Source organism: Nesoenas mayeri (genome assembly GCF_963082525.1).
Source record: "Nesoenas mayeri genome assembly, chromosome: 3".
Classification (NCBI taxonomy): Eukaryota; Metazoa; Chordata; class Aves; order Columbiformes; family Columbidae; genus Nesoenas; species Nesoenas mayeri.
In genome coordinates, this window is record NC_137544.1 from 43,277,069 (window position 1) to 43,287,265 (window position 10,197).

Here is a 10,197-nt window from a genome sequence, read left to right on the forward strand (position 1 = left end):
GAACCTTCTAGAACCTGCAGGCTCTGGAGCAGATCAAGCAGCTCCATTGAAGTGGCACGTGTAACAGTAAGTGTATGCTCAAATTATTATTTTAAATTGTCCCAGAAAGTTCACTACTTTGGAAGATGAAGTCCAGAGCATTTCAGTGTACACCATACAGGTGAAGAAAACAGCTGTGGGGCAGCAGAACACACAAGCAGTTATGGTCTTGGATCCTGGAGGCACTTTGCACTTTCTGTAGGGATCTTGGGTGGAAGAGGGAGGGAGGCAGGGTAGATGAGCCTTCTTAACTTGGCTGCTAGGAACATAGGATCAGAGGTACCACAGCCATTGCCAACCCTGCAGCTGTGAGAAGGGACCTTAACTGTGACCTGGCCCTTAAAATTACCTCCTTCAGTTGACAAATCTCCCTCTCCAATATAGCAATCAATAAATCTAGTGATGGATCCTGTGAAGTGTGGAAGAGGTGAAGATGTGCTTGTATTTTATCTGAAAGAGCTGTAGAAAAGAGGTAGTAGGTCTCTGCCAACCAAAAAAACATTTCAGTATTCAATGCAATACATATAATGCTAATATACTCTATTAGTCCATTAACTCAGGATATTTTTATGGACCAGGAGGAGGGAAGAATCTCTTCTCATTTTAATTTCTCAGACCATGCAATGGGGAGGAGGCAAAAGCCAGAAGTGTCTGACTTGCACAAGCTCATTGTACCTAACATCAGACCTCCAGAAAATGTGGATTGATTTTCAGATGAGCTATGGTGCTGAAACTACTGCTTATCATGTGATCTAAGCATTTCTTACTCTATTCATAGCTAGCTCCTTTTTATTTTTGATTTTTTAATTTTTCAGTAGGTCCCAAACAACAACAGAGTCTCTTGGAGATTATCATAAATAGTAATACCTACTAGTGTGAAACATCAGCTCTTAAAGATCAAACTATTTTTACTTAGATCACCATTTAAAAAATGCTTGCCTACTTCTAGGTGTCCAGGTGAAAAGGACTGACATATGCCCTTTCTTCTGTTATACTTACCTGCAGTCAGCTTCATCCAAGCATACAATAATATACAAAAGAAAAAATTTAAATACACTTCCTAAATTTGCATTTCATTCCATTGATTTTCTCAGTTAAACCCCATTATTTTATGACAGACTGTACAGGAGAATTTTGTATAGGGTAGACTGTTCAAATCTATTTACTTGATCAGTTTTATGTGCATGCTGAAATGCATTTCACAAAGTGACATGTGATGTTATAAGATCTGTTTTCCAAAGCTTAATTCCAATCCCGGCCTTCAATGATCAAATGTTTCAAAGAAATAATAAATCAAGTTTTGTTTCATTAAGTAGATTTTTTCAGGACCCAAAAATTTGCTTAAAAGGATTTGAATCACTATAGCCATCATATGATCATAACTGTATGTTTAGTATAAATTCTCTTCTATTCTCTTCTGAATTCAGCGTCATCAAGATACCATTTGAATGTAATAGTGAGGTTAATGGCGTAATATTTAGTACATATGGGTAGTCTATACATGTTATAAGTAGACATATTAGGTTTGATTCATCTAATCTAATGCTGCATTTGTGATGCATGTGTCTAACCTGAATGGGCCCCTTAGACTCTTTTTATAATCAGAGGAAGAACAGTAAATGGGTATGAGTCATTTCATTCTAATACAGACGTCTACACTAAATCATATGAATTGCCTCAGACAAAGATTTTTCCCTCCTTTGTTGTAAAGGTTAGCAGAAGGATGACAAAACCTTATTGCCCATTTCACCACAAATCTTCTAGTATAGCATGTTAAATTACGTGTTGGTGAGGCATGAAATAACAGATGGTGGCTTGATTCAAAATGCAGTGCTGCTTTTCTATACTAGTAGTGAAGATAGGAGCAAACAATTATTTCTCAGTGTTACTGACTTTGAGTAACAGTTTGAAAAGACTTTTTAATTTAATGGGATCATTCATGCAAGACAATATGAATTGACTTATGGCCAGGTGTTATATCAGGGTACTCATAAAATATTGCCGAACTGCAGTTGAGAATAAGCTACCTACTTGCACTCACTGTTGCTGGTTTAGTCACCCTTTAATGGGGGATGACAGCCTGGTTCAAGTCTACTGTTTAATGGTGGTCACAAGCTAAGGATGGATTTCCCATACCCCCAGGGGATCTTAGGCATCGAATTGAAAATTCAGGGCTTCTTGGGGGAAATTATGTATTTAAATAGTTTTGAAATGTAAAGCAGTAGAGGCAGACTCCCTTGCTCAATCACTTGAGCCCATCACAACAGATTTTCTACCTGCTTGAAGGCTGGGATTGTGCCAAGGTTGTTCACAAACTTACTGACATGCTCATCACCAGGCTGTTCGTGATTGTTGTCTGCAGATTGCACTCACAGCAAATTTCGTTACAACTTGTTTCTTTTCCAAGAAGCAGAGGGTATTTTTCAACAGAAAATAATTATAAAAAATTTTGGAACCTGTTCTGTGCAGAACAGGACAGTGCTTCAACGTATAGGAACTTTTCACTTTATTGGAGCTTTGAGCTGACTCACTGAAAACAATCTGTTTTTTGAAATGTTTTCATGTGGATTTTTGGAGAAAATGGTTGATGACTTAGAGTGTGGGGTGCACCATGACCTTTGCACGTGTGAAGGATACCCCACTGCAGAAGATGAATACTCAGGAAGTTGCAATAACAATCTTAAGATACAGAAACTGGGGGCTAAACTCACAACATCTAGATCTGCAAAGAATTTCCAAAAATACATTGTGCTGCTTTTCTGTTTGTTTAGATGCAGCTCTGATAAGTGGTTAGTTATCTTACTAAGGGTGAATTAAATATAGTGCCACAGTGATTTACTTAAAAAGCTCATATTTCAGAATTCACTGATGAGATAGTGAAACTTAGAAGGCTTACTAGGACATTTTAATTTGTGCTCTGTGCTGAAGGTAGTTGGATAAATTCACAAGGTTACCCTATGCTGTAAAAATACAGTGAAAAGGAGGAGTTCCTGCTAGAAAAAAAGTCATCTGAATTTTGCCCAATATGGTCTATCAGAGAGCTGGTTGTTAAAGTACTGCAGAGGGCCAAAAGGCACAGTAAATACTTCTGATGAACACAGTTCATGCTGCTGCAGCTGGACCAGAGCTGGTACTCACATTAGTCCAGTTATCTCTACTTCTAGTAAAAGTCAAAGTATAGACAAACTCTAGCGAATGTGGTGTTCACAAGGTTATGTGAGGAAATGCCAAGCAGTGTGTACATTTAAAAAAAAAACCACAACCTTTGCTTACATTTCAACAATTGACTTTTTTTCCTATGATATCGGATGGAAAAATTGCGAGGTTAAATATTTAATTTATGGAATTGTAGATTTATAAGGATTAGGACTTAAAGTCCAAATCTTTACAGGTTTCTTGTACAAAAGAATCTTGAACTGGAAAAAAGTAAATGTAAATCTAAAAGTAAATGTATTCCTCTTTCTGCTTGTATAGTTTTACTTCCAAAGTAGGAATATTTCAGTTTCAGTGGTTAAATTGCTTTTTTTCATCCACACAAATTGGAAGGTGTAGAAAGCAGTGCTGAAAAAAAATAGGCCCTTCCATCCTCTCAGTTTTTTCTGTGCCTCTAATGTTTACTGAATTTTTAGACTATGTATATAAACTTTAGAGAAAATGGCTTATGTCCCAGGAATGCAACTGTTAGTTCTCTCTCCAGCTAAATGTAAGGATTTAATTTAATTTTTCTGTTTTATGAGACTTTACCCCAATTTACTTAAATAGAGCAGATTATGAGACTATTAAAGTTACTTTTGTTCTCTTTCACTGCTGGTCTAATGAATGGCAGCAGTTAAAAGCACCACTAACAAAAAAAATAGAAAAAAAAAACCTCCTCAAGTTTAAATGAATACATTTGTTACTAATTATTTTCTTTCTGTATTTTCCCTCTTTCTTAGTGAAAATGCTTTCAAGAAGACCATGTTTTGATTCTTCAAATACCGAAAAATTGCATTTCCCTCCTTATTTTGTCTTATCTGCTCTCTCCCATCCTTTACTATGATTTCTGAATCACAAAAAGAAAGAGATATAAGAATTATGGGGAGTGAAGCTAAAAAGAAGAGGACTGGACTGGATGAGAAGGCATTTCTCCCTGCTCCCTTCCCAGAGCCCAGGGAAGAGTGCCAGCCCCTGGCTCCTTCCTTCCCCAGCCCTGCCAAATCCTGGTGTTTCTGCTCACCTCCAAATTCCCAGCCCAGGAAAATGGTACCACCCCTCTGTGGCTGGAGGAAATGATGGGAAAGGCTCCCTGTCTGCAGCAACACTTAATATTGTTTGTCCTCACTTGTACTCCTCTCCCTACCCCTCAAAGACATTGTTTTTAACTTCTTGACAGTGGGCCCTACTTCACAATTATCTTCCTTTGAGGTGATTGTACGTGAAGGAATTAGGAAATCCAGGCTCACAAGCAAAACTCCCACTTTGATCTCACATCTTAAGCCAGACAAATGGCTTGAAGTCTGGTCAGGTGGATCTTTGCTCAAATGTCCGCTTCATCCCACATATTTGCTGAAGTGATGGGTGCAGGTTTAAGTGTCCTAATTCTTTCCACTTATCTTGTGACTCCAGAGCTGGCCAAAGCCCCTACAAATCCTAAACCATACTGGAAACAAAGCAGTACATCATATCACAAAACAAAGATAAAGTTTCATTGTCTTCAAGGGGTGATTTACAAAAAGCTAAGGAAATAGCTCTGATGTTCTCATTTCTCTGCAGGAGACCAGAAGATAGGCCTGTCAAAGTATTCAACCATACTCCTAAATCTAGATGAATCAGATAGTCAGAAGCAGGTGCATAGGTATTCTGCTGAATCAGAGCTACAACTACAATATATTTAGAACAGACAACATTTGCAATATACAAAGATCTATTTTTCTAAAATGACTGTGTCCACAGAAAGTTAAAGGGCATATCTACAGATTCTGTAACGTGACTTATTAACCACTGAGAATATCACTGCTCAAGAAAAAAGGAAAGTGCGGAGACATTATTATACAAATCCCCTATGGGAAGAATTCTTTAAAACCTCATTGAACAAAAATGTCAGAAATATTTGCGATAAAAGGAAGAAACCATTACTTTTGTCTTAAAGACCTTATTAAAAATACTTTTATTAAAGCATTTAGTATTTTTAAATTTTCAGTATAAATGGCCTAAACAAAACACGCTAGCCTTCCCATCCCTCCTGTTCCATAGAGTATTGCAAAAGAAAAAGACATTTGGATGAAGTTTAAAGCTTAAGATGAAGCTAATGGTCCAAACAGTTCATACAGCTATTGTATTCCTTTCAGAGGTGCTTCATTTTGTCTTGTGGGTTGGAAAACTGATTAAGGGATATGGTTTATTATCTCATGTCTAGCTAAAGAAAGCAGATGTTATTATTGATTTATTTAGTGTCAGGAAGAGGACTGGGTTATTGTTAGCAACATAATAAAGATTCAGCAGTATGAAGTCAATCTGGATAAGAACAAAACTAGTATCAGTATCAGTATTTCTGGTATACATCCTTCAGGTCTTGGTAGTTAATTCCCATTACATACTCTGAAACAGGAAAGTACAATGGTAACTAATGGTCCTCTCAACTTCATCACTTTCCCTAGATCAATGGAGAAGGTAGCCACCTATGATAGTGTGGTTTGTTAGAAGGCATAATCTATCTATCTATCTATCTATCTATCTATCTATCTATCTATCTAACTGGTGAGACAGTTTGTACTTGGACACAGTCCGTCCTCTTTCACAGTGTGTGTGCAAACAACTCGTGGCACAGTACTGTGCATACCAGCAAACAGTACGAGAACAAATTGAGGGCTGACCTGTTTTTCCTGGCTGGGAAGGCAAGAGAACACTGATAATTACAAAAAAAAAAGAAAAAAAAGGAACAAAACACATGAAAAAAATACTTATTTTATGAAACTCAGGGTCTTTTTGGAATGAACAATTTAAGAGAGCTTGTGCAGTGCGTAGATGTATTTTTTCAGTTTTGCCAGTGATGCTATGGAAACTAATTTTCTGTTCCACACAGTCTTGCAAAACTGCAAGTGAAAGATTAAAATGTCTGATTAAAGACATAAAGTGATTGCAACCTAAGCAATTTGAATGTTGGTGTCCAGGCATTTGACTTAAGAACCTAGTTAAGAACCTAATGAAATTCAACAATGGCAAATGTCTTTACTTTGAGGGTGACAGGGCACTGGAACAGGCTGCCCAGAGAGATTGTGAAGTCTCCTTCTCTGGAGACATTCAAGACCCACCTGGATACATTCCTGTGCAATCTGCTTCAGGTGAACCGGCTTCAGCAAGTGGCTTGGACTAAATGATCTCTAGAGGTACCTTCCAACCCCAACCATTCTGTGATTATGTGACTTGTGGTGACAGATGCTTGGACCCGTGGGCTTCCTCAAGCACAAAGGCCTTTGGCAGTTTATGTATTTCTAATAAAAGTCTAGGAATAGACTTCCCTTTTTTCCTACTTCTTTCAAGGACTCTGAAGACTAAGACATTTTTCACAACACCTTCTAGCAGTGAAGGACAAATGGGGCATATATTAACAGAAGCTGCTCTGAAGCAATGTGATCCCAAACTCTGTCTGTCAAGCAACTTTCAAGTCTGATGTTTAAAATAATAATAAGGTATGTGAAAAGCTGGTTAAATGATTGAGATGATAGTCATTAATATTGGCTCAACACTACATCATACATTGTTTAACTGAATTGCTGGAGAGTAATTACACTTTTAGCTTTACATAGTACACTAAACTGTGTAGAAAATTTCCCCACAAATATTCAAATGCTCAAATGTGTTGTGTGCGTAAGCAAACAGGAAATGACTGCAATATTGAGGTTGCTGCTGTTTTGGATGGTGCTGTATCCCTTTGAGGAGTCACCCAGGTGATGCTGATTTTCCTTCAAGGCAGGTGGAAGCTGACAGACAGCACAAGGGACAGAATATTGTTGTATAGCAGCATGGCCATGATAAGGGATCCTGGACCAAATGCATACATGGGTATAAACTCAGCCCTTGGAAATCCAGCTTCAGGAAATAATTCTGAGGGAAGAATAGTCTTCTTATTGTGTTCCTCAGCAAGATCACCTCTCAGGTACTAATTATGTCTGAGACTATTTCCATACACTTGCCTGCGCACAGATTTCCTCTCTCTCTGTTCTACCTCTTCGCATACCTTTAAATGGAGTATGTCCTGTAAATTAATCTCCAGCTGGTAGTGTCATTTGAACAGAAGATTTGGGCCCCAGTATGGCAAATCACATAGTAACATGCCTGCACTGACTTCCGTGACACTATCTACATGCTTAAAATGCAGTAAGTCTGTTAAGTGCTTTTACTGGATAGGGAATGCTGCATATATCATATCAATACCAGCTCCTAAACTATCCAGTTTCACTCAGGCATCCAGTTTGCTCATGCAGGCAGTGTTTTAGGCTGGATGATGGGATTACAGTAATCATCACAATGTATGTAACAGGTGATACGTTATTAAATCCCAAAGCTTTGACATTAATTTTTCTGGAAGCAGTTTCAGGTCCCTAGTGCCCTGGAGTACAGTCAGGGCTGGTTTGCTGGTAGTTTGGAAACTCTCAGCTGGAACACTCAGATTTAATGACTGAATATTTTCCCCCTCAACCTATTACCATAAGTTCAAACGCAACAGAAGCTTGAAATGCTGAACTGGACGGTGGTTGTAGCACACAGTTAATAGTCCTGATTAAAAATTCTGCATTTTAAACAAGTGTTGCATGCAACATAAATAATACAAAAAATTATTTGAAGGTATGAGTGTACCTCTTATCTGAACTCACATACAACTCAACAGATTGCAAGGAAGTATCTTGAAAGAAACTTTTTGAAATTATAATTTTTGTGTGGCTTATAGTTATGTGTGATTATGTAGTGACAAAACTACACTGAAAATGCACATCAGCAATGGGGAATGGACTCAGTGTTTCACTTTGATTCCAGCAATACTTTGCCTTTACATGGCTGTTAGGAAATAGACTGACTCCTGTAGTTTTTCTCTAGACCCACAATTCTATTCTTCCTTCAGATCCAGTTTTTCTTTGCAAGTGCTGTTTCAACTGAGAGACATAATAAATCACCTATTTTTAGCACCTTTTAGAGCTATTTTAAATTCAATAGGACTGCGATATCTTCCTTTTCCTCCCCCATATGTATAGGCTGATCTTATTTTCTAATGAACTGCTTATTCTAGTTGTGTGGGAAACAACATAATCAAGACCAGATGCTCCAAAACTTTAAAGAAAAATAATTATTTCTATGATATTCCTTTATGGACTTTCGTCAACATAGGAAATTTGGTAACTAGTAAATAAAAAGTTTGAATATTTATATAAATTTATTTGAAATTCATCCATTTTATTTTCAGATACAGGGAGCTAAAGCAATATGGAGAAGGTCAAAAAAATACTGAACTGTAAACTAGGCTATTAGTGTCCCATGCAAGAGGACATTCAATGTCCTGTCAACTTTGCTGTTATTAGAATAATTTCACAAAGTTGTGCTTCTGTGATTCAGTTTCACTGCTATGACCTTTGAAGCACAGAAACTTTTAAAGCTGAGGTGTGACAGGCAAAAGAGAAAAATACTAAGGATATAAAAAAGACTATTTTAGCATTTTTTTAAGTGTTAAATATTGGATCCTGAGTTACTGAGTAACTGATGTAACTTACTGAACAGGTAAACAAGTTTGAGAAAAATCTCCTTTGGGGAGAGAACTTGTGTGTAGTGATCTGCTTTGATGCAAAAGGCCAGGCAAAGGAATTAAAAAAAAAAAAAGGAAAAAAAAAGAAGAAAATTACCTGAAACCTTTAAAGCCACACTTGTCACTCAGAAGCAAAGGTAATACTTGCAGGCACAGACTGAAACAGTGAGCTAACAAACTTGCACTTAACAGGGCCATATTTTGATAATAGTTGATAAACCACTTTGTGTGCAGACTGTTAATTAATTAGTGAATTAATTTTTGATGACAAAGCCTGTAGGTAAAGATTTTTAACAGACTCATTCATACAGCTGGGAAAAGTAACTAACCTTTTCAGATCTGAACCTTTACATGTTGAAATCTTATCATTTTGCAGCCATCTTGCAGGGTTTAATGACAATATTTCCTCCATTCCTAAAGCTTATCTTGAGTATTCGCTTAGGCTTACATGGTTACAATAACACCACTTAAAATCTTTTATGATGCATTTTCTATGTAAAGCTTTGTCTTTACGCTATGAATAGTGATTTCAAAACTCTTAAACTCCTTTTTCTGTATGTGTGAGACCCTATGGGGCTGGCAGATACCACATGATGGCAGGAGAAGATGGGGCAGTACCTCAACCTGCAGTCTGGGAATGTGTAGCCCAGGCTTCCCTTAGTGGAAGATGTTTCCTTCTTTCCCAGGTCAGGACTCATGCAGTGGGTTGGCAAATCATGGAGTGGGATCACAAAATGTGACCTCCACAGTGCTGCAAATAAATGAATAAAAAGCCCATTTGGGGTGGGACAAGAAGATGGGAGCTAACTGCATGCATAAGGAGGTGTTTTCTAAGTGTTTCACATTCATCAGGTCTCTGAATAAGAATACTGTAGTCAAAAACCCCTAGTCCTGGTGAAATGTTATATTATTTTCCTGAAATAAGAGAAAGCAGCTTAAGAAAAGAATGTGACGTAGATAAACTCATAGTTTGGTGAACACCAAAACTGTGAACATCCCTCAAGAACACTAGATTTTTTCAATGGAATTATTTTTTCACCAATTTTCTGTATTAGCTGGCAAAGTCCTAATAAGACTGTTTGATTGTGTCCTACTACTAAGAATCTTGTGGATTAATGTCAGCAATAAGCAGACATTCTTCTGGCCCTCTTGAAATGAGTGAGAGTGCATCCTGGGCAAGCTCTGAGTTCATCTTGGCTTGTAGTGAGATCAGCACTGAGCTCTTTCAGGATTGAACACCCTTCTTGGAGCTGTCTTGGAAGCAGGGATTTTGAAAAAAGAGAAGCATGTCCCTCAAACATACAGTTCTTTTCAAAACTTAAGTTTAATAATTTCCAATGATGCACTGTGAATTCACTTACTTGTTTGCAAGTACATGTGCAAAG